The sequence below is a fragment of the Chrysemys picta genome, chromosome 8 (assembly GCF_011386835.1).
Source record: "Chrysemys picta bellii isolate R12L10 chromosome 8, ASM1138683v2, whole genome shotgun sequence".
NCBI lineage: Eukaryota > Metazoa > Chordata > Testudines > Emydidae > Chrysemys > Chrysemys picta.
The window spans coordinates 110389306-110415425 of NC_088798.1; the positions used below are offsets into that span (position 1 = coordinate 110389306).

The window sequence follows — 26120 nt, forward strand, 5'->3', positions numbered from 1 at the left end:
ACCCTGACCCTCACCCTAATCCCTAACCCCTAAACCCTAACCCCTACCCTAAACCCTAACCCCAACCCTACCCCCTAAACCCTAACCACCCTCACCCCTAAACCCAACCAACCCTGACCCTTATCCCGACCCTTAACCCTTAACCCTATCCTCCCTGCAGTTAACACATGAATTAGCTTTAAACTTCCAGTCTATTAATTCCCTTGGAAGATGTGAATGAGTAAAGAGCACTTCCTTACTGTCTCCACCCCATGGCTGATTTTGTAGACCTCTATCATATCCCTCCCTAGTCTCTTTTCCAAACTGAACAGCCTCCGTCTTTTTAACATCTCCTCCTATGAAAGTTGTTCCACATGCCTAAGCATTGTTGCTGCCCTTCTCTGTACCTTTTCCAATTCTTATACATCTTTTGTCAGATGGGGTGACCAGAACTGCATGCAGTATTCAAGGTGTGGGTGTACCAGGGATTTACAGAGGGGCATTATAGTATTTCTGTCTTATCTATCCCTTTCCTAATGGTTCCTAACATTGCTAGCTTGTTAGGCGCAGAGAAGGTCAGAAACAGCAATGCTTAGGGGTATGGAACAACTTCCATTGGAGAAGAGATTAAAAAGACTGGGACTGTTCTGTTTGTCATATCGCCCCTTGTTGTCTCTTCCAGAGGTTTATAAAATCAGGCATGGTGTGGAGAAAGTGATTAAGCAAATGTTCTTTACCTCTTCACATAACACAAGAACCAGGAGTCACCCACTGACATAAATAGTCAGGAGATTTAAAAGAAAGTACATCTTGGAACCACATGGTTAGAAGGGACCGCAAAGATCATCTAGTCTAACTCCCTGCCAAGATGCAGGATTTGTGGTGTCTAAACCATCCATAACAGTTGGCTATCCAGCCCCCTTTTGAAAACCTCCAGTGAAGGTGCTTCCATGACCTCCCTAGGCAGTCTGTTCCACTGTTCTTCCAGTTAGGAAGTTTTTTCTAAGAGTTAAGCTAAATCTGCTATGCTGAACCCATTGCCCCTTGTCCTGCCCTCTGTGGCAAGAGAGAACTTTTCTCCATCTTTTTTATGGCAGTCTTTCAAGTATTTGAAGACTGCTATCATGTCCCTCCTTAATCTCTTTTCCAAACTACAGATACCCAGTTCCTTCAGCCTTTGCTCATATGGATTGCATTCCATCCCTCTGATCATCTTTGTCACTCTACATCCTTTCTACTCATTGGTGACCAAAATTGGACACAGAACTCCAGCCTAACCAGTGCTGAGTAGAATGGTACTATCATCTCCCATGACTTGTATGCTATGCCTCTATTAATGCAACCTAAAATTGCATTTGCTGATTCATGTTGAGGTTGTGATCCACCACAACTCCCAGATCCTTTGCAGCAGTGCTGCTGCCAAGCCAGTTATCCCCCATTCTGTATTTGTGCATTTGGGGGTTTTTTTCCCCCTAAGTGTAGCACCTAACCTTTGTCTTTGAATTTCATTTTGTGGTCTATAACCCAGTTCTCAGATTTATTGAGATCTCTTGATTTTAGTTCTATCCTCCAAAGTGTTGGCAGAACCCCTTAAATGGTTCTTCACACAATGCACAGGCAATCTGTGGAACTCGTTGCCAGGGGATGCTGTGAAAGCAAAAAATATAACTAAGAATTAGCTAAATTCATGGAAGATAGCCATTGATGGGCCTATTAGCTAAGATGGTCAAGGACACAATCCCATGCTTTGGGTGTTCCTACACCTCTGACTGCCAGAAGCTGGGATTGGACAACAGGGGATGGATCACTGGATAATTCAGGCCCTTGTTCATGCCCTCTGAAGCATCTGGCATATCCATTGTTGGAAGACGTAATACTGAGATAGACTGACCATGGTCTGACCCACATGGCCATTTTCATCTAAGTGTCACTATTCTAAAAAGGCATGTGTTTGAATTGGAGTTGCCAACTGTAGTCCACCACTGCAAACTGTTTTTTTTTTAATTAAACACAAAAACAACTACATTCTTACTCCTTGGAGAAAGTCTGCAAGTGTGAAAAGAGTGTTTGTTTCCCCAGCTGTAAAATGCTGAGGATTATAACCTCCTTCCTTTCAATCTCAGCATGAAAAGCCCTCCAGAGCAGCTAACATGGCCTGACTATACGAACACATAATGATCCCCACTGGGGCTGTGAATGTCACTCCTCACACTTTCAAGGCTACTGTTCTTGGTGCTGTTAACAGTATCACATATTAAGTAACAAAAATTTCACTGAAAATCCTGGTTATGCTACAGATTTTATAATCTGGAGTTTTTAAAAATGTGCTTGAAAACGAAGTTTAACCCTGGAGCAAAGGTCTGTCCTTACACGACTGAGTTCATAGAGGGATTGGCCCTGATCCTGCAGACAGGTTGTCCATTCTCTCATCTACCCAGTGTCATTAGGAACTGTATATAGAAAGCGAGAACACTTATAACCTAGGCCAGCATTTGTATGTGGAGGACACACAGAGTCAGGTCACCTGGATTCTGCTTCCTGGAACCCCCTTCCCGCAATTCCCCTCCAGCTTAGCCAGTGTTTGAAGTGATCAGCACTGGTAAGCAACGACAGTCCCACCAGGTCCCTCCCTATCCCCATCCCATCCCACAAATCCCATGCCTAACCAGGATGCTCAGGTCCTCTGAAGCAGTGGTTCTCAACTAGGCATACATGTACCCTTGGAGGTATGCAAGGTCTTCCAGGGGTCTTCCATTCTCTATACACTGAAATGTAAGTACAATATTTATATTCCTGTTGATTTATAATATGGTGAAAGTAAAAAAATATGGAAAAAGTAAGCAATTATTCAGTAATAGTGTGCTGTGACACTTCTGTATTTTTGTAAGCAAATAATTTTTGTGAGGTGAAACTTGGGGGTACCCAAGACAAATCAGACTGCTGAAAGGGGTACAGTAGTCTGGAAAGGTTGAGAGCCACTGCTCTGAAGAAAGAGAAGATTGAGTACAGCCAAGGTAAACAACATTGTGTCCAGTGACTCACACCCAGTGATGTGGAAGGACAGACTGGGAATACCAGAGTGTCCCTAGTTGCAGGTCACATTCAGTCTTGGGGAGCAAGGCGATGCTCCCAGCCAAAGGCAGAGCTCCACCCTCCCCAGGACCCTTTGCATGCAAACGAGAAGCATCGCTCTGCTCTCAGGTAGGGCTCTAGCTACTCAGACATTTGATAGAGACATAACTGAAGGAAAATGGACACCTGCTCCTCCCCCATCACTGTCACCACCAGGCAGGACTCTTGGGATCCTCAGTCCACTGCCAAGTGGGATGTCCAGGCTGCTCAGGTCCTCTTCTTCCAGCTCCACATCTGGCTGGGCTGCTCCACTGACTTGGACGAGTCCTCTGCAAACACAGCAAATAACCCAAGAAAGAGCCATCACTGCCCAAAACCTGTGCTGGAGTGTGAAGGTTTGCACTCCCACTCCCATCTGCACTAGAGCACAGCTACTAGATTAACAGAGTCAACAATGATGGGTCACTTGGCTGGTCAAACCCCAATACTTTAGCACCTGTAGTTAACACGATCCCACCCCATCTACTGGGGGCTATTGACACAAACTACCTAAAAAAACTTACTAATAAATCACTGAGCCAATAACCATTGGTGCCACATTCTAAAACAGGGATTCTCAAACTGGACGTCGCGCCCACTCAGGAGGTCAAGGTTATTATGGGAAGTCAGGAGCAGCACCATCCTCTTGCTGGTGAGGGGGCTGAGGTGGCTACACCAGTGGTGTGCAAACAGGGGGTGCATCTGAAGTTCAGTGGAGGTTCACAAGAAACTTTGCCAATATCATGTTTCACAGCAGCCTTACCAGTGTCCCATTGCCACCCTCCTTTGGTGTTCCTGGTGGCAGTGGCATTTTCAGCGCTACCCAGCTCTGAAGGCAGTGCTGCTGCCAACAGCAGTGGAGAAGGGTGGCAGTGGGGCTCTGTGATGAACTGGGACTATTCTTAATGTTTCCTCTGAATACGGTAGGGGTGCCTCAGTTTCCCCTATGCATTTCTTAAGTCTCTACGTGGTGGAATAAGGGGGTGTAATTGTTGCAGAGCAAAGGGCCAGTGTACGTAAATGGCCGACACTCTGTTTCCTGGCAACTAATGGCCTGGGCCCTTCCCCCCTGCAAGGTGATAGCTAAAGGTGTTGGAGAACAAAGGAATCAGGTGACCTCCTGGCCCAGGAAAGGGACAAAGCCCAGAGGAGGAAGGGCTGGAGGGTGAGTCAATTTGGGGCTGGCTGGGGACGGGAGTGAATGCAGACATGGGTGTCTGGCTCACGGCCCCCCAAAATGGACCCGGCTGAGGGGTCCTGTTCTCTGTACCTACAAGCTCTATTTTAGACTGTGTTCCTGTCGTCTAATAAACCTCTGTTTTACTGGCTGGCTAAGAGTCACGTCTGACTGCGAAGTGGGGGTGCAGGACCCTCTGGCTTCCCCAGGATCCCGCCTGGGCAGACTCATTGTGGGAAGCACACGGAGGGGCAGAGGATGCTGAATGCTCCAAGATCAGAAGGTGGAAGCCGTGTGAGCTGCTTGCCCTGAAGACAGTCTGCTCACAGAGACGAGACTTCACCAGAGTCCTGACTGGCTTCATAGGGAGCAGTTCCAGAGCATCATCCAGGGACTCCGTGACAGGTTCTCCCAGGCTGCACTAATCACCGCCGGTCTGACACCTCCTCCTGGTAACTGTGGGGATTAGCTCTTGTGGCCAACCCTCCCATGTACGAGCTGAATGCCGTCATTCTGTCTCTCCCTCTAGTAGACAGCCCCTCTCTCACTCCAGGAACAGCAGTCTCCTCTTCATGGCTCGGCCCTCCAGCCAGGTCACCAAGGTCCTCCCCTTCTGAGGAATTCAAAGTCCTTTCAGACCCATTGGCTGGATGGCATCTCCAACGCCCTTACCACTTCCCAATGGCCGGTAGGGGAACCTAAGTCCACCCTCAACACTGGGTTCCAGCCCAGGGACACTAACAAGCACCCAAGGTCTCTGCACAGTTCTATCACTTGCTGCTGTTTCCCTGGGCTTCTTCCTACTTATCTGGCTTCCCCTCTCTCTGGGTTTGTCAGCCTCCCAACTCCCTCCACTCAGGGAGTGACTGCAACCTACTTCCCTGCCTTGCTCCAGCAGCTTCCCTTACCTTTCAGCTCCTGGGCTTTACACTGGCCCCTCCTGTTTCTGACCAGGTAAGCCTGCTTCAAATTATCCCTTCTCCCTGGATCCTCTTCCAGGTGCTGCCTATGGAGTTAATTGGCTGACCTGGCCACCTTAACCCCTCCCAGTACTTTCGGGGGTGGACACTATCACAGGGGCACTAAGTCTGTTGTGAAAAGTGATATTTGTATGTGTTTGTTAATACCACATTTCAGACTCCCAGCTACCTAGCTACTCTGCTGTGAAGTCTGCACTAGTGCTGTGAAAAGTGAGATTTGTTTTTCTGTTAATATCACATTTCATTAACTAGCAGAGTTACTAGTGCAGGGTTCATGGCAGACTTCTGCTGTGAAAAGTGATACTTGTATGTTTATTAATATCATATTTCACAGCAGACATTCTAGATTCCCATTACCACCCTTACTTCTGTGCTGCTGCTGGCCACAGCATGGCCTTCAGAGCTGGAAGACTGTAAAAAGTATTTCTTAATATCACTTTTCAAAGCCACCCAGCTAGCTAGTCAGTCTGCTGTGAAGTCTGCACTAGTAAGTCTGCTGTGAAAAGTTATATTAACAAACATAGTATATATCAGTTTTCACAGCAGACTTAGTGCCCTATTACCACCCTTACTGCTACGCAGCTGCTGGCAGTGTCACTATTTTCAGAGCCACCCAGCTCTTAAGGCAGCACCGAGGTCAGCAGCAGCACAGAAGTAATGGTGGCAATGAGGCATTAAGTTTGCTGTGAAAAGTGATAATGACAAAGTTTCTTTGTGCGCTCCCCAGTATTAAACAGTAATTAGTTTTAAAAAATTCTGCTTATAACAATAATGTGATAAAATGGGTTTTAGTGTTCATTAGAAGTGATGAGAAAAGGTAAATTCATTTTCAACAATATGATTATAAATTTAGCATTTAAAATAGTGTTTAATATAAAAAAATCTGTTTTTCATTAATAAGGGGGTCACTCTCAGGCGCTTGCTGTGTGTAATGGATTGCCAATACAAAAAGTTTGAGAACCCCTGCTCTAGTCACCCACCTGGTCCAAGCTTGTTCTGGGGAGGACATATTACAACCTGCCCTGGGTATGAAAGCAGCTATCTTCCCCTGCACCCTGAACATGTAGGGTAGTCGAGACTTTTCTTGGTAACCCAGTCCCATATAACACAGGAGGAAGCTGTCTCCAGTTAGGAGGGCTAAATGCAAAGCTCTAAGTGGACACTTCTCTCAGAGATGCCTGCAACTGCAGCTGGACCAGTGTTGCGTGGAGCCACCTATACCAAACAGGGTGGACTTGCCTGGTCTCCATCTCTCAGGTCTCAAATCCTCCTATTGAAGGAAACAAACCACAAAAGGAGAGCTATTTCCAGAGACTGCAATGGCACAGACTCATGCTCTCACTCCTTTAAAGGGATCTGACACTCCATCCGATGACACGCCACCAAACAGTCATAGCTACAATGAAGGGGCAGCTGAATGCTCCTGTACTGTAAAAAACGGTCATCCAAAATAGTCACTGCTCACATGAGATTATCAGCCCTCTCCCTTCTCTTTATGCCCAGAGACGACCATCCCTCTCTAGGATGCCCATGTTCGCTGAAGGAAACCAAGATCAAGTACAGAGAAGGAGAAAATAATGACACATGACTCAAACCCAGCAACGTATAAGAGGAGCCAAGCAAGAACTGAGTATCTCGGTTTACAGGCAGGTCACTCTCCTAGGAACCAGCCTTCCTCTAGGGAAGACATATGCTCTGTTTTAATTGTTGGGCCTGACAAGCTTCAGTCATCTTCCCAGTTAAAAATGTTTAACCTTGTCTTAAAAAAAAAAAAAAGTTATATAGTGTGACAAAGTTCCTCCTCTATCTTGGTGGGTCCTGTGTTTATTGGCGGATTTTCTTGCCTCAGAGATTCACCATGTGGGTTGGGGAACAGCCCAGAGACCTTCCCCTCTGGAAGAACCCACAGTCCAGGTCAATTGGGAGGTTTGGGGGGAACCCAGGCCCGCCCTCTATTCCTGGTTCAAGCCCAGGGCCCTGTGAACTGCAGCTATCTATAGTGCCTCCTCTAACAGCTGCATGACAGCTACAACTCCCTGGGCTACTTCCCCATGGCCTCCTCCAAACACCTTCCTTAGTCTCACCACAGGACCTTCCTCCTGGTGTTGGATAACGCTTGTGCTCCTCAATCCTCCAGCAGCACACCCTCTCAGCTCCTTGCGCCTCTTGCTCCCAGCTCCTCACACTCGCACCACAAACTGAAGTGAGCTCCTTTTAAAACCCAGGTGCCCTGATTAGCCTGCCTTAACTGATTCTAGCAGCTTCTTCTTAATTGGCTCCAGGTGTCCTAATTAGCCTGCCTGCCTTAACTGGTTCTAGCAGGTTCCTGATTACTCTAGTGCAGCCCCTTCTCTGGTCACTCAAGGAACAGAAAACTACTCATCCAGTGAGCAGTATATTTGCCCTCTACCAGACTCCTGCACCCCACTGGTCTGGGTTTGTCACAACAGTTACACAATTTTTAGCCCTAGTTTTTAATTCAAAGAACTATTTTAAGCTCCACATTGGCTCCCAATTAAATATAAGTGTGACGTTCCCCTCTGATGTTATCTGCTAGGTCACTCCAATCCTTGACTCCGGGTGCCAGCCTGACTCCACACTGCTGTGAGAACCCCCACTCCTGGGCTGTTCACGCACAGCCTCTGGCACATGAGCTGTTCCTTGGATTGTGCAACTGAATGACACTAGCCAATATCTCCGGTCCCAAACACAACCCTAGGAACCTCCATCTTGCAGTGTCCAGTGATGCCCGCTGGACACTGCAAGCTTATATGAGTTCATCAATTTAACAAAGAAATTGGCATGTACCAGGCTTGTTATCCCAAGGGGAGTCTCTGACATGCTTCAAACCAAATGCACTGCTTCAGATAGAATAAACAAACAGATTTATTAACTACAAAGATAGATTTTAAGTGATTACAAGTAAATCAGATTTGGTCAAATGAAATAAAAGCAAAACACATTCTAAGCTGATCTTAACACTTTCAGTGTCCTTACAAACTTAGATGCTTCTCACCACAGGCTGGCTGGTTGCCCTTCAGCCAGGCTCTCCCCTTTGATCAGCGCTTCAGTCGCTTGGTGGTGGTGATGTCTGTAGATGAAAATGGAAGAGAGGAAGAGCATGGCAAACATCCCTTTTATCATGTTCTTTCTTCCCTCTTGGCTTTGCCCCTCCCCCTTCAGAGTCAGGTGCTGGGTGATCCCCCGAGGTACAGATCATCACAATAACGTAATTATTATTTGAAATGTATAGCCATTAAAGAGCTTTGGTTATTACTTGAAAACCAATTCAAATTGAACGGTAAGTTATAATCAACTTATTAATAATTTGGCACTTCCATGGAAGTTTTTATTACTGGCGAAAGGAATAATTACCAATAAAACCCAATATCTTCATTTTAATTTCAAGTGTTACTTTCCACATTGTCTTGATTCATTAAGATTTTTGGCTGCTTGGTTACATATTTAGTATGAAGCAAGTGTTTTTATGTATCTATGTAGCATTTATAAGCCCTGCCATAGGGCTAAGGCTACTGACATAGAAAAACAAACAGAGTGAGGCACTGAAATTGTGGGGCACTCCATAGAGCCTGTGTCACATATGCACCACTGTCACAGGTTACCCCCCACTCCAAGGTGCCACCTGATATACTGGGGTACCACTGAACCCGTCTCTTCCACCAGCCTGGGCTCCCTTCCACTGTCCTACTGAAACTGGCCCTCAAGCCTTCTCCAGCACACACAGGTAGGGACACATCCAGCTGCAGAAAGACAGACAGTGAAATCAGCTGTGTGTAGGAAGGCTTCAGCTAACGAATTGCCCAGCACTCAAGTGCACACTTCCTCTGGAATGTAAACCCCAAACCGTATGGTCTTGCACTGCACAGAGACCTGTGTAGCGCAAGCTCATGAAATTCACTCCCTCCCTCAATGTGTAGGAAGATATGCACAGCTTTTTGCCCCCCAGTTATGAATTCCACAAACTGGTTTTAGAGAAAACAAAAACAAGTTAACTACAAAAGATAGATTTTAAGTGACTATAAGTGATAGAAAACAGATCAAAGCAGATTACCCAGCAAATAAAACAAAAACACAATACAAGCTTAAGATACTGAAAAACTGATTACAAGTAGTTTCTCCTCACCCTAAATGTTATTTTAGGCAGATTGCAGAGTTTCTTGAAGGCCAGCTGTTCTTGCTTGCAGCTTAAAACTCCAGGTATTTTTTTAACACACAAATAGGATCATATTCAGCAAATTATAACCTTCCCAAGGATCTCACTTGCCTTATCTTGCACAAAACATATAATAGTTATGCTATAATCATATGAAGAATATAGGGTGTAGTGTTACACCTCCCCCCTTAGATTACTGCCAGAAGGTTAGTCACTGACTAATGTGAAGGCAGTGTGCCTAATGCCCTTCTTAGGTCTTGGGTATCCAACTTCCCAGTGTTACCAAAAATTGGAGTGTTTTTACAAAGTTCTTGGTTTCTTTTTTCAGGTTGCCTGAAAGCATTCCAGTGTGGAGCATTGTTAACACAATGTAGATATCAATATCTTTTAGAGTGTTGGTGTCTTGGCATTTGGCCACCAATGCCATGAGGCAGTGTGCCTCGGTTTCCTCTTCCACACAGCAGTCTAGGTTTGTTCCGCTTTCTCTGCTGTGCCAAGTTCTAAGCCTGTTTACAGGTACTAGCTGAGAAGCAGTATTCTTATAGAACAGTGGCTCTCAAACTTTTTTACTGGTGACCTCTTTCACATAGCAAGCCTCTGAGTGCGACCCCCCCTTATAAATTAAAAACACTTTTTTATATATTTAACACAATTATAAATGCTGGAAGCAAAGCGGGATTTGGGGTGGAGGTTGACAGCTCACGACCCCCCATGTAATAACCTTGCGACCCCCTGAGGGGTCCCAACCCGCAGTTTGAGAACCTGTTATAGAACTTCCTTGTTGCCACTTCTAGCATGTTCAGCAGTACCTTCCAAAAATTATTCATGTTGCACATTTTTAAAGGATTTACTATCAGTAACGAATTTTTTGCCACAACCAACAGATTGTGTATTATGAGACATAACAGTACCAGCAAATTCATAACAGGGAGGCGTTTCCAAGTATGTTTTTATTATACCACATCTTCTGTTTAGACAGACTGGCTTGTTCTGCATTTATTGTGTTTTGCAGCCCCTTCCTGAACTATAGTATGTGTTCAGGTATTGATTTTTTTCCCCTTTAGTGTTTTGTTCAGTATCCCCCTCAGTAAAGGTTCTCAATTCATGTATATCTTTGGGGCTTTGGTGAGGAAAGAGTGTAAGGAAACCTTGCATGTTACTGGCCAGCCCCTTGTGGAGTTGCATTCCATCTCCAGAGCTAAGCCCATGCGAAAAATCCACCACCACCCCCCATCCTGGGGATTTTTTGTAATTTTCACTCCTAGTGTTGGAACCTACCCCACCCTATTTTTTTCAGCTCTTGCTTAGCTGCTCTGAGGATTTTACCTGCCCAGGAAAGTGCATCTTCCTCCCCTTTCTCAGGGGGGTTATCAGCATTTTCACTGACACCCAAGTTGTTAGAAAGACTCTCATCCTGCCTTAAAGAGACAGAGTTAGTTTTCACAAGTACACCAGGAACAACATTTTGCAAAAGTGGGACCTGGATTGTGGTACCCTCGGTCACCCCCCTCTCTGTTCTGAAGAAGTCAGTTGTATGACTGCTCCCCTTTGGAGATCAGTTACACAGTTCCCTATTAAAACCTGAGCCATAGATAGGATGCCTGGCAGCACAGCTGCCGATCCAACAAATTTCTCCTGGGCAAACCCTCCCATGTAATCAGTGAGGAGAGATTCCTGTATCCCCCCCCCCACACACACACACACACACACACACACACTTCTTCTTAACTTCCTTCTCTGGGACCCCCCTCTAAGGCACACACCTCTGTGCTCTCTAGAGTGGGATCTATCCCCTGTTCAGCTGTGGGCTCACAGCTGACAGACAGAACAATCCTTTCACTGGTAGGCACTACATCCTCCTTCCTCTTTGAATTGGGCTTGCCTCCAGCTACAGAGCCCATGGAACCCTCACCCATCGCAGCAGTCTCTAGGATTCCACCACCCTCCTCTGAGCTTCACTCTAGGACACATTTCCCTGCAACCTGGACAGTCTTCTCACAGACAGGCAAAACATTCCTTTCCCCTGAGGAAAACATGCCTTTAGCCACTGGGCCATAGGACCTGGTCTCAACCACACTCACCACTGGTAGCAGACTGTTTTCCACTGCTGCAGAGGAATTAAACATACACTCTCTCCCATTTCCCCAGCAGTTCCTAAGACTTCACTTTTTCCCTCTGAGGCTTCAGCACAAGAATCCTCCTTGCTGCTGACAGACCCCTGGACAGCCTGAGCCACATTGAAAAAGTCATTTCCCAATAATAATTGGGTTGGGTTATGGGGAACAGCAGCAACCATTAATTCAGCTTGCAAATCCTCAGTTTCCATGTGCACTTTAGCCAAAGGCACAAAGATTTTGTGACCTCCTCCTAACAAAAGCTCTGCCATCTGTCCTGGCAGTATGTCTTTCTCCTGAACAAGGTCTCTCCTGACCACAGAAATTTCTACACCTGTATCCCTCCACCCAGGGAGTTCCTTGCCATTAACTCAGACAGCCTTTATGTGCTTTCTGCCTGGCTGTGCAGTGGCTACTTTTACAAAGGCTGTATAATAAGTGGCAATTGTCTGAGGTGCCTCTGTGCTCTGGGTAACAGCATTTCCATGAATTGCTTGGAAATTTCTTCCTCAGGTGCTCAGTGGAATTACGATAGCACCTTCTGGGCTCTTCTGTTTTCCCAGGACATTTGGGACGAGGACTAGAGGAATGAACTTGGGGAGGTGAGCCTCCAGCCTCCCATCCACTCTCCTCCTTTCCAGGGGTAAAACGGGACCCCTGCTTCCCGCCAAACTTAAACCCCTCTGCCTGTGATTTATTTCTAATAGATGCTTGGGACTACTCAAATTCATCCACAGAAGTAACAAGTTGCTCCACAGTTTTCGCTTCTTTGTCCCATAGACATGGTTTTACATCATCATTACATATATTTAGGAAATATTCCTGAGCAACAATATCACACATTTCTTCAAAGCTTGAAATACCTTTCCCACTTATCCATCAAATCTCTCATTTGGTTTACATATGCCACATTACTCATTCCAGCTCCTGTGGGGAGTCAGAAATGTTACCGCTGTGGTAAGCCGGGTCACCATGCATCAGAATGCTGGTGTAAGGATGACCAAGGAGACACCTCGTCGCAAGAAGAAGTGCCACTGCATGTTTTGTCTTTGGCAGTGGGCTCACATGAATACTGGGTAACCCCGTCGTTGGATGGCAAACCTACATGCATGGAACTGGACACCGGTGCAGCCGTCTCACTGGTCTCCGAGACTGTGTATAAAGAAAAGCTACAGCATCTTCTGCTTAAGGCAACAAAAACTGTTCTGAAGACGTATACGGGAGAAGCTGTGCCCATGTTGGGCACTATTGAAGTTAAGGTGGAGCTCAATGGACAGACGGCTAAATTGCCACTGTTTGTGGTGAGAGGTAATTACACAGCCTTAATGGGTAGATCTTGGCTTAGGATGATTCAGCTGAACTGGGCAGAAGTGCACCAAATGACTAAAGAAGAAACTGGTCTGACCGCTATACTAAGGAAACATGCTGCTGTTTTTGGAGAGGATCTGGGAAGTATGAAGAGAATCACTGTGACGTTGAACATTAAACCTAACAGTCAACCAAAATGTCTGAAAACCAGAACTGTGCCATATGCCATCAGACTGAAAGTTGAAGTGGACCTGGAGCACCTGGTCACAAATGGAGTCCTAATACCAATTACCCATAGCCCATAGGCAACTCCTATCATTCCAATAGTGAAGAAAGATGGCTCCCTCCGGATTTGCGGTGATTTGAAAGTCACCGTCAACCCGGTGTTGTGTGCAGAGCAATACCTGCTTCCCCGAATCGATGACCTCTTTGCGGGCCTGGCTGGAGGACAAAAAGTTCAGTAAGATTGATCTATTGACTATTTGTGACGCATAAAGGGCTTTATCGAAACTGTCGCCTACCCTTTGGAATAATGTCTGGTCCCTCCCTGTTCCAGAGGGCTATGGAGCAGATCTCGTGTGGCTTGCCAGGAGTCCAGTGCTATCTGTATGACATTCTGGTCATTGAAAGGAATGAGGAGGAGCACCTAAAGAATTTAGAGGCTACCCGATGAAGACTGGAAGAGTATGGCCCACAAGTCCGCAAAGACAAATGTAAATTCTTCCAGCCTCTGCTGAATATTTGGGACACATCATTGATGCTACGGGTCTTCGTAAGGCCCCTGCAAAAGTTAAGGCTATTGTGGAGGCTCCCCCTCCTCAAAATGTTAGCCCGCTTCGCTCGTTTCTAGGACTATTGAACTATTATGGAAAGTTCATCTCACAGGTAGCCACACTGCTAAAACCACTTCATGAACTCCTTGGGCAGAACAAGGCCTGGAAGTGGACTGAAGCCTGTGATATTGCATTTAAACAAAGCTAAGGGTGCATTGCTAAATTCTGAAGTTCCAACGCACTTTCAGCCATCCTTACCCCTACAATTGGCCTGCGATGCCTCCCCTTATGGAGTGGGAGCGATCGTGTCACACATTATGCCTTAGGGAGAAGAGAAACCTATTGCTTTTGCTTTACGCACTCTAAGCAAAGCAGAAACTACTATGCCCAAATTGAACACGAGGCATTGAAAATCGTTTTCAGAATTTGGAAATTTCATCAGTACCTGTTCGGGCAGAAGTTTAGACACCCGCAATTAGACACCCGCAGCTGGCCTATGCCAGCTAACTCAAGCTCAAGGGGCTTGGTCTGCCCAGCTGTTTAATTGCAGTGTAGACTTCCAGGCTCGGGCTGGAGCCCGGGCTCTAGGACCCTCTGAGATAAGAGGGTCACAGAGCTTGGGCTGCAGCCTGAGCCCAAGTTAGCTGGCAAGGGCCAGCCACAGGTGTCTATGTACAATGCAGACATACCCAAATACACATACGAAGTTTTCACAGTAGCCAATGCTGCTGAGATATAGCTGCAATGTTCTGTACCAACTAGAGTTTCCCAAACACTGAAGGGTTTATGCCCAGGTATACTGTATTGCTATAGTCCAGCCAAGAGGTGTCAAAGGTGTGACTAAATTGGGTCATCATCTGGGATGATGTCTCTTAGCCAACTGGAGATGGTAGAAAGCATTATTCATAGATCCTGCTATGTGAGAGATTAGCATCAGTAAGGAATCCAGGAGCACTGCTAAACTATGGACTGAATTGACCACTTTTTGGTGTGTACCTTCAAACAAAGGGGACTGCACCATGGCTGCAAACTCTTCTAAATGCTTTCTTCTGTCCACCATCATCACCTCTATCTTGCTCTGGTTCAGCTTCTACCAGCTGCTCTTCATCCATGAGGTGATCCCATCCAAGCTCTGGGCCACACTGGGGAAGTGGTATAAGCATATGTGAAGGACAATAGAGCTGTTTGTCAGCTACATATTGACCTGCTTATTGCTAGTACTTTAATCCATATCAAGTGACCAGTTCTCTTAGTGGCTGCATGTAGTCATAGATGAATAGGCTCAGAGAGAATGGATCCTTATGAGATGCCACCTGTGAGGAACCTAGTAGTGGAAATACAATTTCCCATCATTACTTGTTAAGTGTGTCCCTCCATTAAGGTCTCTAACCATTTTAGCACATTACTCTGGACCTACCTAGCTCAGATGAGACAACAGTCAAATCCTCCAGAGAAGTCCAGGAGGATGAGAATGGATGTCTGCCCTCTATCCACTGACAGCAGAGAATCATCCATCAGTTTCACTAAAGCATTTTAAGTTCCATGTCCTGGCCTGAATCCAGACTATGATGGGTTTAGGATATTAGCCTCAATTAGCTTGAAGTTGGCCATCAACTAGTGTCGCTATGAGTTTGCTCAGGAACTCCTCCAACATTGCCTCCATTACACTGATTGCTCTGACCACCTGAATATCCCCTGCTGCTTTGACATTCCCCCACCTTCCCCCTTCTCTTTCCCACTCTATGCCCTTGGTAAGCTTGGAGGGGCCATGGAGAAGCAAGAAGATGGTGGGGTTGTGAGGAGAGCATGTACTAGCTGGGACACAGGAAGAGGCAGGAGAGTGGAGATAGAGCTCTTACCGTAAATCTAGTCCAATGTACGGTGAAAGGGCTTTACACATCTATATGCAGCATAGGAGGCTCAGAAGTGTGGAATGGCCTATTTGTCTTACTGAGATGCTCTTGACTGTATCTGAACACCCCATGGAGATTAATACAGACTGAAACAATAGTTCTGAGATGTGCGAACTGCTCCAATCATCTCAGTGAGTGTTCTCATCCCCCCCCCCCCCCCCCCACACACACACACACACACACAAGCGTAATCATAGAACTGGAAAGGACCTCGAGAGGTCATCTAGTCCAGTCCCCTGCACTCAAGGCAGGACTAAGTATTATCTAGACCATCCCTGACAGGTGATTGGCCAACCTGCTCTTTAAAATCCCCAATGATGGAGATTCCACAACCTCCCTAGGCAATTTATTCCAGTGCTTAACCACCCTGATAGGAAGTTTTTCCTAATGTCCAACCTAAACCACCCTTGCTGCAATATAAGTCCATTGCTTCTTTTCCTATCCTCAGACGTTAGAGAACAATTTTTCTCTCTCCTTCTTGTAACAACCTTTTATGTACTTATGTACGTTATTTATTATTATTTATCATGTTCTCTCAAGTCTTCTCTTCTCCAGACAAAACAAACCCAATTTTTTCAATCTTCTCTCATAGGTCATGACCTTTTCTAGACCTTTAATAATTTTTGTTGCTCTTCTCTGGACTTTCTCCAATTTGTCCACATCTTTCCTGAAATGTGACGCCCACCAGAACTGGACACAATACTCCAGTTGAGGCCTAATCAGCACAGAGTAGAGCGGAAGAATTACTTCTCGTGTCTTCTTACAATACTCCTGCAAATACATCCCAGAATGAGGTTTGCTTTTTTTGCAACAGCGTTACACTGTTGATTGAGATTTAGCTTGTGATCCACTATGACCCTCAGATCCCTTTCTGCAGTACTCCTTCCTAGGCAGTCATTTCCCATTTTTTGTGTGTGCAACTGATAGTTCCTTCCTAAATGGAGTACTTTGCATTTGTCCTTATTGAATTTCATCCTATTTACTTCAGACTATTTCTCCAGTTTGTCCAGATCATTTTGAATTTTAATCCTATCCCCCAAAGCATCTGCAACCCCTTCCAGCTTGGTATCATCCGCAAACTTTATCAGTGTACTCTCTATGCCATTCTAAATCATTGATAAAGATATTGAACAGAACCAGACCCAAAACCAATCCCTGCAGGACCCCACTCGTTATGTCCTTCCAGCATGACTGTGAACCACTGATAACTACTGCATGTAGATCTATATGAATAGGCTCAGAAAGAGAATTGATTCTTATGAGACTCCACTTGTGAGGAATCTAGTAGTGAAGATACAATTTCCCATCATTACTTGTTGAGCATGTCCCTCCATGAAGGTCTCTAACCATTTTAACACATTACTCTAGTATCCCAGCTCCAACATGAGGACAAGGGAAGGAGGAGGATCCGGGGAACTACAGGCCAGTCCTCACCTCAGTCCCTGGATAAATCATAGAGCAGGTCCTCAAGGAATCAATTCTGAAGCACTTAGAGAAGAGGAAAGTGATCAGGAACAGTCAGCATGGATTCACCAAGGGCAAGTCATGCCTGACTAACCCAATTGCCTTCTATGACGAGATCACTGGCTCTGTGGATGAGGGAAAAGCAGTGGATGTGTTATTCCTTGACTTTAGCAAAGCTTTTGATACAGTCTCCCACTGTATTCTTTCCAGCAAGTTAAAGAAGTATGGGCTGGATGAATGGACTATAAGGTGGATAGAAAGCTGGCTAGATCATCAGGCTCAAGGGGTAGTGATCAATGGCTCCATGTCTAGTTGGCAGATGGTATCAAGCGGAGTGCCCCAAGGGTCAGTCCTGGGGCTGGTTTTGTTCAATATCTTCATTAACAATCTGGAGCAGGGGTCCCCAACGCGGTGCCCGTGGGTGCCATTGCGCCTGCCAGGGCATCCATGTGCACTCACCTACTGACTGCCAGACAAGCAGCTGCCAAAATGCCGCCGAGAAGCGGCAACATCAAGAAGCGCTACCGTCGAAATGCCGCTGAATTTCAGTGGCGACGCCTCTTGACGACGCTGCTTCACGGCGGCATTTCGGCGGCTGCTTGTCCAGAGGCCACAGTCCTCGGTGGATAGTCATCCGGCACCCGCCCCAGGGAAAAGGTTGGGGACCACTGATCTGGAGGATGGCGTGGACTGCACCCTCAGCAAGTTTGCAGATGACACTAAACTGGGAGGAGTGGTAGATACGCTGGAGGGTAGGGATAGCATACAGAGGGACCTAGACAAATTAGAGAATTGGACCAAAAGAAATCCGATGAGGTTCAACAAGGACAAGTGCAGAGTTTGCACTTAGGACGGAAGAATCCCATGCACTGCTACAGACTAGGGACTGAATGGCTAGGCAGCAGTTCTGAAGAAAAGGACCTAGGGGTTACAGTGGACGAGAAGCTGGATATGCGTTGACAGTGGTGCCCTTGTTGCCAAGAAGGCTAACGGCATTTTGGGCTGTATAAGTAGGGGCATTGCCAGCAAATCGAGGGACGTGATCATTCCCCTCTATTAGACATTGGTGAGGCCTCATCTGGAGTAGTGTGTCCAGTTTTGGACCCCACACTACAAGAAGGATGTGGAAAAATTGGAGAATCCAGCGGAGGGCAACAAAAATGATTAGGGGGCTGGAGCACACGACTTACGAGGAGAGGCTGAGGAAACTGGGATTGTTTAGTCTGCAGAAGAGAAGAATGAGGGGGGATTTGATAGCTGCTTTCAACTACCTGAAAGGGTTCCAAAGAGGATGGATCTAGACTGTTCTCAGTGGTAGCAGATGACAGAACAAGGAGTAATGGTCTCAAGTTGCAGTGGGGGAAGTTGAGGTTGGATATTAGGAAAAACTTTTTCACTAGGAGGGTGGTGAAGCACTGGAATGGGTTACCTAGGGAGATGGTGGAATCTCCTTCCTTAGAGGTTTTTAAGGTCAGGCTTGACGAAGCGCTGGCTGGGATAATTTAGTTGGGGATTGGTCCTGCTTTGAGCAGGGGGTTGGACTAGATGACCTCCTGAGGTCCCTTCCAACTGTGATATTCTATGACAGGAAGAGAGGCTCAATCCCCTCCTGAGGGGCCGCCGTTTGAACCCCAGATGTGAGCAAAAAAAAAAAAAAAAGTTAGAATGAGTTGATTTTGAGAAAAAAATTGAGGGGGCTGTATTTCAGGAACCCCTTGCTCAAGTGATCCCAATTTTGGAACACTAACACTATACAGCACTACCATAAGGCACAGCATATTTCAAGACCATCCGAGTAAGCATATGGATATTAGAACACATTGAATGTCCGTTTCTGTTAAAAGGTGTACTATTCTGTCTTAACTATAATAATTAACTATAATGTAAAGCTCTCATTGACTTAAATGAATGTAAAATTAGGGCAACACCGAACACTTTTGAAAATCCTAACCTTAATACATTAACTTTACCTAGATCTAAAATTTCTGAAATGCATTTTAATCCTTAGAGTACAGAGAGCAGTGAAAGCAATATAAGCAGTGTGAAGGTTGGGGGAGCGGATATCCACGTGAGGCTCTCTCACAGAATTGATAGCTCTCATGATTTTATCACAAATTTCACATTTTATTTTTAAAATCCCAGCTCCTGGACTAATGTGATTATATGAGAATCTCTGGTTTCATTTAAAAAAAAAACAAAAAAACTTCCTAGGACTTGTAACTGTGAAAAGAAGCTGAAAGGCAAATAAAAGAATCCAAATGTGTTATGTTTAAAATCTAAAATGTTGAGGCTTGATACAATTTTTGAATCTTGAGGTTGGCAATACTGCCATGAGATAGTTTGAGAACCATTAAAATAAGCAATTTAGAATGCAGATGCAGCTACATCATTCTTGCTTCCAAACATAAGAGGGCAGTATTGCCCAAAGCTCGCTAGAAGCATCTTGGAGAAACCTGGACTGCTGTTATTCGCAATTGAAAGAAACCAGCTCTCCTTATTGTTTAGTAATTCCTAGAAATCAATGTAGCCTGAGTGAAAAAATAATTCTGGAGTATCACTCTCTTGCCTTCTCCACTCTGTGTTGCATATGGACTTGCAAAGGGAGTGAAAGTCAACTAGATTCCCACAGCAAGAACATGAAGCCTCTCCCCCTGCAACTCCTGACACAGGGAGGAGTGGAGAGGGCATGTGACAAAATCAAATCAAGGGGCATAGATTACAGTAGCGCCCCCCGGTGCATTAATCTAGGCTGGGGCTGACGTAGAACCAGCTCTAGAGTCAGGAAAATGCAATTATCTCCCTTAGACATCTGCTCCATTATGGTAGTTAAAAGAGAGAGACTTCCATTCCAAATACCTGTTTTAAGTTGCATATATTGTACATTTTGCAAAAACTATTTTGAGATTGAAATCTCTCATGTTTGGTGTGCTTTCATCTTAGAGCAGATTTCTTTTGAAATTCCAATAAAAAAAAAACTGTTCATCCATTGCAGAGTTAACTATGAGGGCAAGAGTGTTTTCATGTGTTAGAAAGCTTTTGGCTTCTTTGTTGTTTTGATAACTGAACTGGCTTTGTTTTAAAACTGATTAATTTTGTTGTCTTCCCCTCTGCATACATGAATGGACTCCTGTAGCAGCACAAATGCTGGCAACTCTGCAAACTCTTTCACTAAACTATAATATTTGAAGCCAAAATTCATAGAAATTATAGAAATGTAGGGCTAGAAGGGACCTAGAGAAGTTATCAGGTCCCTCCCCCTGCACTGAGGCAGGACCAAGTAAACCTATAAAAGATATTACCTGACCCACCTTATCTAATATCCTGAGACCAACATGGCTACACCACCACTCCATAGATCATCCCTGACAGGTGTTTGTCTTACCCGTTCTTGAAAACCTCCAGTGATGGGGATTCCATAACCCCCGGTAGAAGACTATTCCAGAACTTAACTACCCTCATTAGAAATTTAACATAAATCTCCCTATTAAGATTAAGCCTATTACTTCTTGTCTAACCTGTGATGCTCAGTGGTACCCCAGTACATCAGGTGGCACCCTGGAGTGGGGGGCAAACTCATCACAGGTGCCATTACCAATTCACCTCATTCCCTTTCGGCCTATCATCAGCCCCCATGGTTTTCACACAGCGCCGGAGGAGTTGGGGGAAGAGGATTCTCGGGCTGGCCCTGCACGCCGGGGGTGGAGAGAGGAGATGCCCTAGGCTTTGGCGCAATAGACAGGGAAACTGAGGCACACACAGTATTAATGCAAAACAGTAAGACTCACATACAACATAACAAGGGGGAAAAACCCACTATGTCACACTGGCCACCATCCCATTAGCCACGCGCCTGCAGATGAACCCGCACTGAAGTCCAGTGCATGAGGCTGATGCCGGTGCCTCCTCGGGGGAGGAGTGGATTCGCTCCAGGACTCTGACGAGGAATCCTCCCTTGAAGACCAGGTCCATCGCTACCATCTGGTGGCTGCGGTTGCAGGCCGGGAAGTGGTGTTGGGTCGAAAACTGGCACATGGGGCTGGTGTCTGCTGGTGCAGTGCCAGGGATGTACGACACAGCGCTGGGGACTGCTGCTGTGAACCCGGTGATTGGGAGGCTAGCGATCAATGCTACAATGGCAGGGATCCATGCTGAGGAGCCGGCAACTGTTAATGCGACGGGGACCTGCGGTAGGTTGGAGACTACTGGGGTGGGCCCATGAAGGGTTTCTCTCTTGAGGGGGCCTCCCTCGATGACTCCAAGGGAGCTGGTTGAGGTTCTCAAGGTGGCACCTGAAGTGACATTGAGTCTCTTGCCACCTGAAAAGCCTCTGGAGCTAAGGTAGCTCAAAGGTGGGTGCCCCGACCGCTGCCAGGAGTCGGTGGTGGGTCCTGGACAGGGCTGGGTGCCCTAGGTGCCCTCGCCGACCACCGCTCTGGGAGGATGAGTGGCCCAGCACGGGTCTCACCTCATCGACCATCTTCTGCCTATCCCTCTGCAGCACCACGGACCGCCCCGTCAGCACGTTGTTTCTTATGCCTCTTCCTCGGCATGGGGGATGGTGAGCAGTGCCGGGAAGGGCCCAGTGCCAGGAGTGTTCTGCACCAAGGTCAACATACTTAGCGCCAAATTGGATTGGCATGGCTCTGAGGCCAGTCTAAATGCTGCTTCCATTAACAGGCCCTTCAAACGAGTGTCCCTGTCCTTAAGAATGTGTGGCCTGAAGCCCTTGCAAATTCTGTTCTTGTCCTTGATGTGAGCTTCCCCAAGGCACTTCAAGCAGTTCGTATGTGGCTCACTCACTGGCCTGGGCTTATGGCAGGCAGCACGTAGTTTGAAACCTAGGGACTGGGGCATACCCCAAATGGGTCACCTATCTATCTAACACTCAACTATTTACAACAAGAATGTCCAAGGAAAGTCAGAAAAAAACACTGGGGAGCTTGCAATCGCAAGAGACGTTCCAGCAACTGTCATGGGCTGCAAGAAGGAACTGAGAGGGTGCAGGGCCAGGGGCATGCTGAGCGTGGGGCTCCAGGGGGCACTAGGGCCACTAAGGGAAAAATCTCCAGTGACTGTGCACATGAGTGCGCACACACCTAACATCAACATGAGCAAGCACTCAAAGAAGTGTTATCAGGTTGCCCCCTCAGTCTTCTTTTTTCAAAACTAAACATGCCCAGTTTTCTTTTTAAACTTTTCCTCGTCAATCTGGTTGTCAAAACGTTCTACAATTTTTGTTGCTCTCCTCTGTCCATATCTTTCCTAAAAAGTGTGGCGCCCAGAACTGGACACAGTACTCCAGCTGAAGCCTCATCAGTGCCAAGCATAGCAGAAGAATTACCTTCTATGTCTTTAGCTTATTTGGTTTATTTTATTTGTGCTAATAAATATACAGCTTCATAATTTTACTTAGTCCTTTAACAAGATTTTAAACAGAAAAGATACATTTCATGACCTCAAACAGCTTTGGATACAATTAAATCCATTGTAGTTGCACGAGATTATGCAAAAATCTGGATTTTTTCCCCCTCAGAGAATCCTGCAAGAATCTATCAGGTATATGAGAAATTTAAACTACTTCCACCATTGTAATACACTTATCAAAGTTGAATATAGTCTGCCATCATGGTGTCCAATTCCCAGTGTATTTAAATGCACTTGGAGCTCCTTACAATCTTCTATAGTTTGTATTTATCTAAACAAGTGTCCTTAGCAAACTTCTCTAATTTTCTTTTTGCTCCTCCAAACCAATAGCAAATAAATTGACCAGAGAGATCAGAAGCCTGCTCTAAATTATTCCTACCTTTATATCAGGTTGCCAATAACATGATTTTTTTTAAGCATAGCTCTCAGACAAAATAAAATCCATTCTCTAACAAGAGCAGAAAACCACTAGATTTTTTTCAGGCAACAACTGTGTTTAAAAATGGTTCTGATTCCGTTGTGGGAAGACTGAAAATAATACTTAACTGGGTACATGATAATACCTGCTGAACATCAATTTCTTGAAGCACATAAACTTTACTTTCATGCATTCTCATGTATCCTCAGCTGACCAGCTGTTCAGACTAACACTGTCAAAAATGGTCTTAAATTGAAAGCAATCAAGATCAAACTTATTTAGTCTAACAGCATCCACTTTCCAGCATCTAGTCACTATTCTATCAAGTGCAATTTAGTAGGACTCCAATAGTTTGTTCATCCCAATGTCTTTTTCAGTTTGTTATACTGCTTACTTTACAATTTTTATAAGCCCACTCCACCACTGATACATCCAAGAATTAAGAATGGTCATTATTGGAGAAAGTTGAGTAGTGATTAATCTGTCTAGGGTTTTATATCACATCCTCACAATAGTATCAGAGCCCCTACCATTTTACCATCCATTATGTCTCCTTTGTTCATGAGTCTACCACCAGTCAGCAGTTAGGCACACATGGCCCCCACTCTGAAGAGTTTACAATTCAAGAAGACCTAAACCTATATAATACTCATCCCTTGCAAAAATTCTGAGCAAAACACTTTAAGCAATGCATTCTGAAGTTAAAGAATTAACTAAATGTACATGTTCAGAGTATTTGTCCTTCATTTTAGTGACTCACAGCTAGAATGAAGGGTTAGATTATGTTCAGTCTTTTATTAATAATAATAAATGATAATACATTTTATTTATAGATCACCTTCCATCCAAAGACCTTCAAGCACTTTACAAAATGCAACCCTTCTTCCAGGTGTCTTTACCAGGAATTAGGGCCAGCTTCAGATGATGTCTAGGACAGTGTTTCTGAAATGTGGCCACCAGGGGCTTTTCTTGCAGCCACAGCCTCCTGGGTTGTGAAGGGGGGGGGGCAAAGTAGAGCCCCCTCCCCCTCTCTGTTGCTCCTGGATGCAGGGGTTGGGCCCTGACCCCCTCTGGAGACACCTGGGGCACAACACTGGAGGAGCAGGCAGCCAGTGAGTTCCCCACCTTCCCAGGGGTGGTGGGACTTAGGCTTTGGGCTTCAGCCCTGCGGTGGGGGGCACAACAGTCCCTGGCCACAGGGCTTCGGACTCCATCCCTGGATCCCATCCTCCAGCTGTGGGCTCTGGCTGCAGGGCTTTGGGCTCCAGCCCATCACCCCCATCTTTCCTGGCCCCCCACTGCCTCCCCCATCCCTCCATCCAGGGCTTAATTTGTCCCCAGGCTTGCCAGGGCTGAGTAAGTCTGCCGTGAAAAGCGATATTAACAAACATACAAGTATCACTTTTCACGGCAGACTTACTAGCTAGCAATAAATAAATTACAATAATTTTGATGTGTGTATGAGATTATGTGTGTATGTGCATATTTATTTGGTTTTCCTAAAGCTAATCAAGTATTTTAGGAAAAAGTGTGAGAGTGGCCACGAGCAAGAGTTGGTGGCCGCACTCTGAAGCCATCAAAAAGTTTGTCCTCAGAACCCCTGGTCTAGGGCTTCTATTTAAAGGAAATAAAATAGTTGGCTCAAGCCCACACTTAAAACCTCCTGGTCACACCTTTACAGTTATTTCCTCTCCACTCCTAAGCACTCAAGAGTCCTTGTGAATGTAAAGCCACTAACACTTTTAGTTGGGAAAACAACTGTTTACATAATAGAATTAAATTAACAAAAGCTAAACTGTATTATCAGTCTAGCCAATCCCACAGATCCAGTTATCAACTACCACGGTTGTTGTGGCCCTGAACTATTATTCACAGAACTATCCACACCCACCTGAAACCTCACTTAAATTCAAGTAGACTCAGTGATGGTGAAGTGGGTTACACTGCAAATATTTTAAAACTATTACATTAGAAGAAAAAATGGTTCCTCCTGACTTCTCTCTAGTTTCATTGCACAGTTAAAAATATGGTGATAAAAACATTGATTATCCCTTTTAAATCGGACTAGATTATCCCAATTGTCCTTTCTGGGCTGAAAATCTATACAAATTTTGAGCAGCCTCTTACTCACACTGTGATTTTGGCTCACACACATAGCAAACCCACCACTTTCTCCTTCTGCATAATATTAGCTTGCCCCATTAAAGCAGGGGGCTGAGCTCCGGGGCAGACCAGCCTATTCTGCAATAAGAAATGTACAAGGATCCTACTTTCAGACACTGGGCAGTTAGTACTGACAGGCCCAAAGCCAGCTCATCCATCCTGTGCTTGTGTGTGGAGTGGCCTCTGCAGAGAGCGCCCACCGCCGAGGCTACCGACTCCGCAGAGACCCAAGCTGCTGCCTAGAAGGCGGCGAGGGACAGACTCTGAGCCACACGGACAGGCCCGGTCCCTAGCGGAAGCAGCTGCCTCTACTGCAGGGTCTGACAGGGCTCTGCGGCCGCCGCGCGCTGCTCAACCTACCTCCTGCTGCTGTTCGCTGAGGCGGGGCCGTCTGGGCGCAGCTCGGGATCGGGGGGCCGAGCCCGGCTGCCGGCACCGCCGGGAAGGAAACACCTTGTATGGGCCTAGGAAGCGCCATATTAGGAGCGGAGGAAGGGCCATATATGGCAGGGCAGTTCCTGCTGGAGCGTAGGGTGCCGTTTCTGTTCAGCCTTGGCCGGGCGTCGGGCCCTGGGCCAGATGGCGGGGATTACTGCCGCTGGCGGGGCTGGCGCACCGAGCAGCTACCCCGGGTTGGCGAAGGAAACGCCGGGCCCCTCCGCCGGACACGGGGCGCTGAATGGGGCCCGAGCCGCAGAACGACTCCGGCCTAAGCCGCACTTCAGCCGGAGCCCGCCCGGGCCGGATGTGGGCTGTGAAGCGGCTCCTTCCTCCCTCCGCGCGCGGGGGTGGGGGCAGGCCGCGGCCAGAGCCCGGGGTTGTTCGCGCCGTGCCGCGCCGCTCGCGCACGTCAGGGCCTGGATCCCCCTCCCCCTCCGCAAGAGTTGATGGGATGGGATGGGATGGGGATGGGGATGGGGGTGGGGGTGGGGGTGGGGGTGGCGCAAGGTTTTTCTTGTCATTCGATGGCCAGATTTGAAGTTTGGCTTTCACTGATAAACATTTGCGTGTAATGCAGCCGACCATATCTCTGTGGGTGTCTAGAACATCTGAGCCCTACATCAGGCCTATGCTGACTTTTAGCTCCTTCCTTCTGTTCCCATCTCATTCCTCTGGGCTCAC

The 26120-nt window shown here is 46.3% G+C and overlaps 1 long non-coding RNA gene across 1 annotated transcript; it reads right to left on the reverse strand.

Annotated features, from left to right (window-relative positions):
* Positions 1 to 2763: 2763 nt before the first annotated feature.
* On the reverse strand, positions 2764 to 25864 carry LOC112060442 (uncharacterized). The gene is made up of 3 exons (XR_002889755.3): positions 25359 to 25864; positions 8264 to 8338; positions 2764 to 3380 (listed from the first exon to the last, which is right to left on the reverse strand). It is a non-coding gene; the product is annotated as an uncharacterized LOC112060442 (long non-coding RNA).
* Between the last annotated feature and the right edge of the window lie 256 nt (positions 25865 to 26120).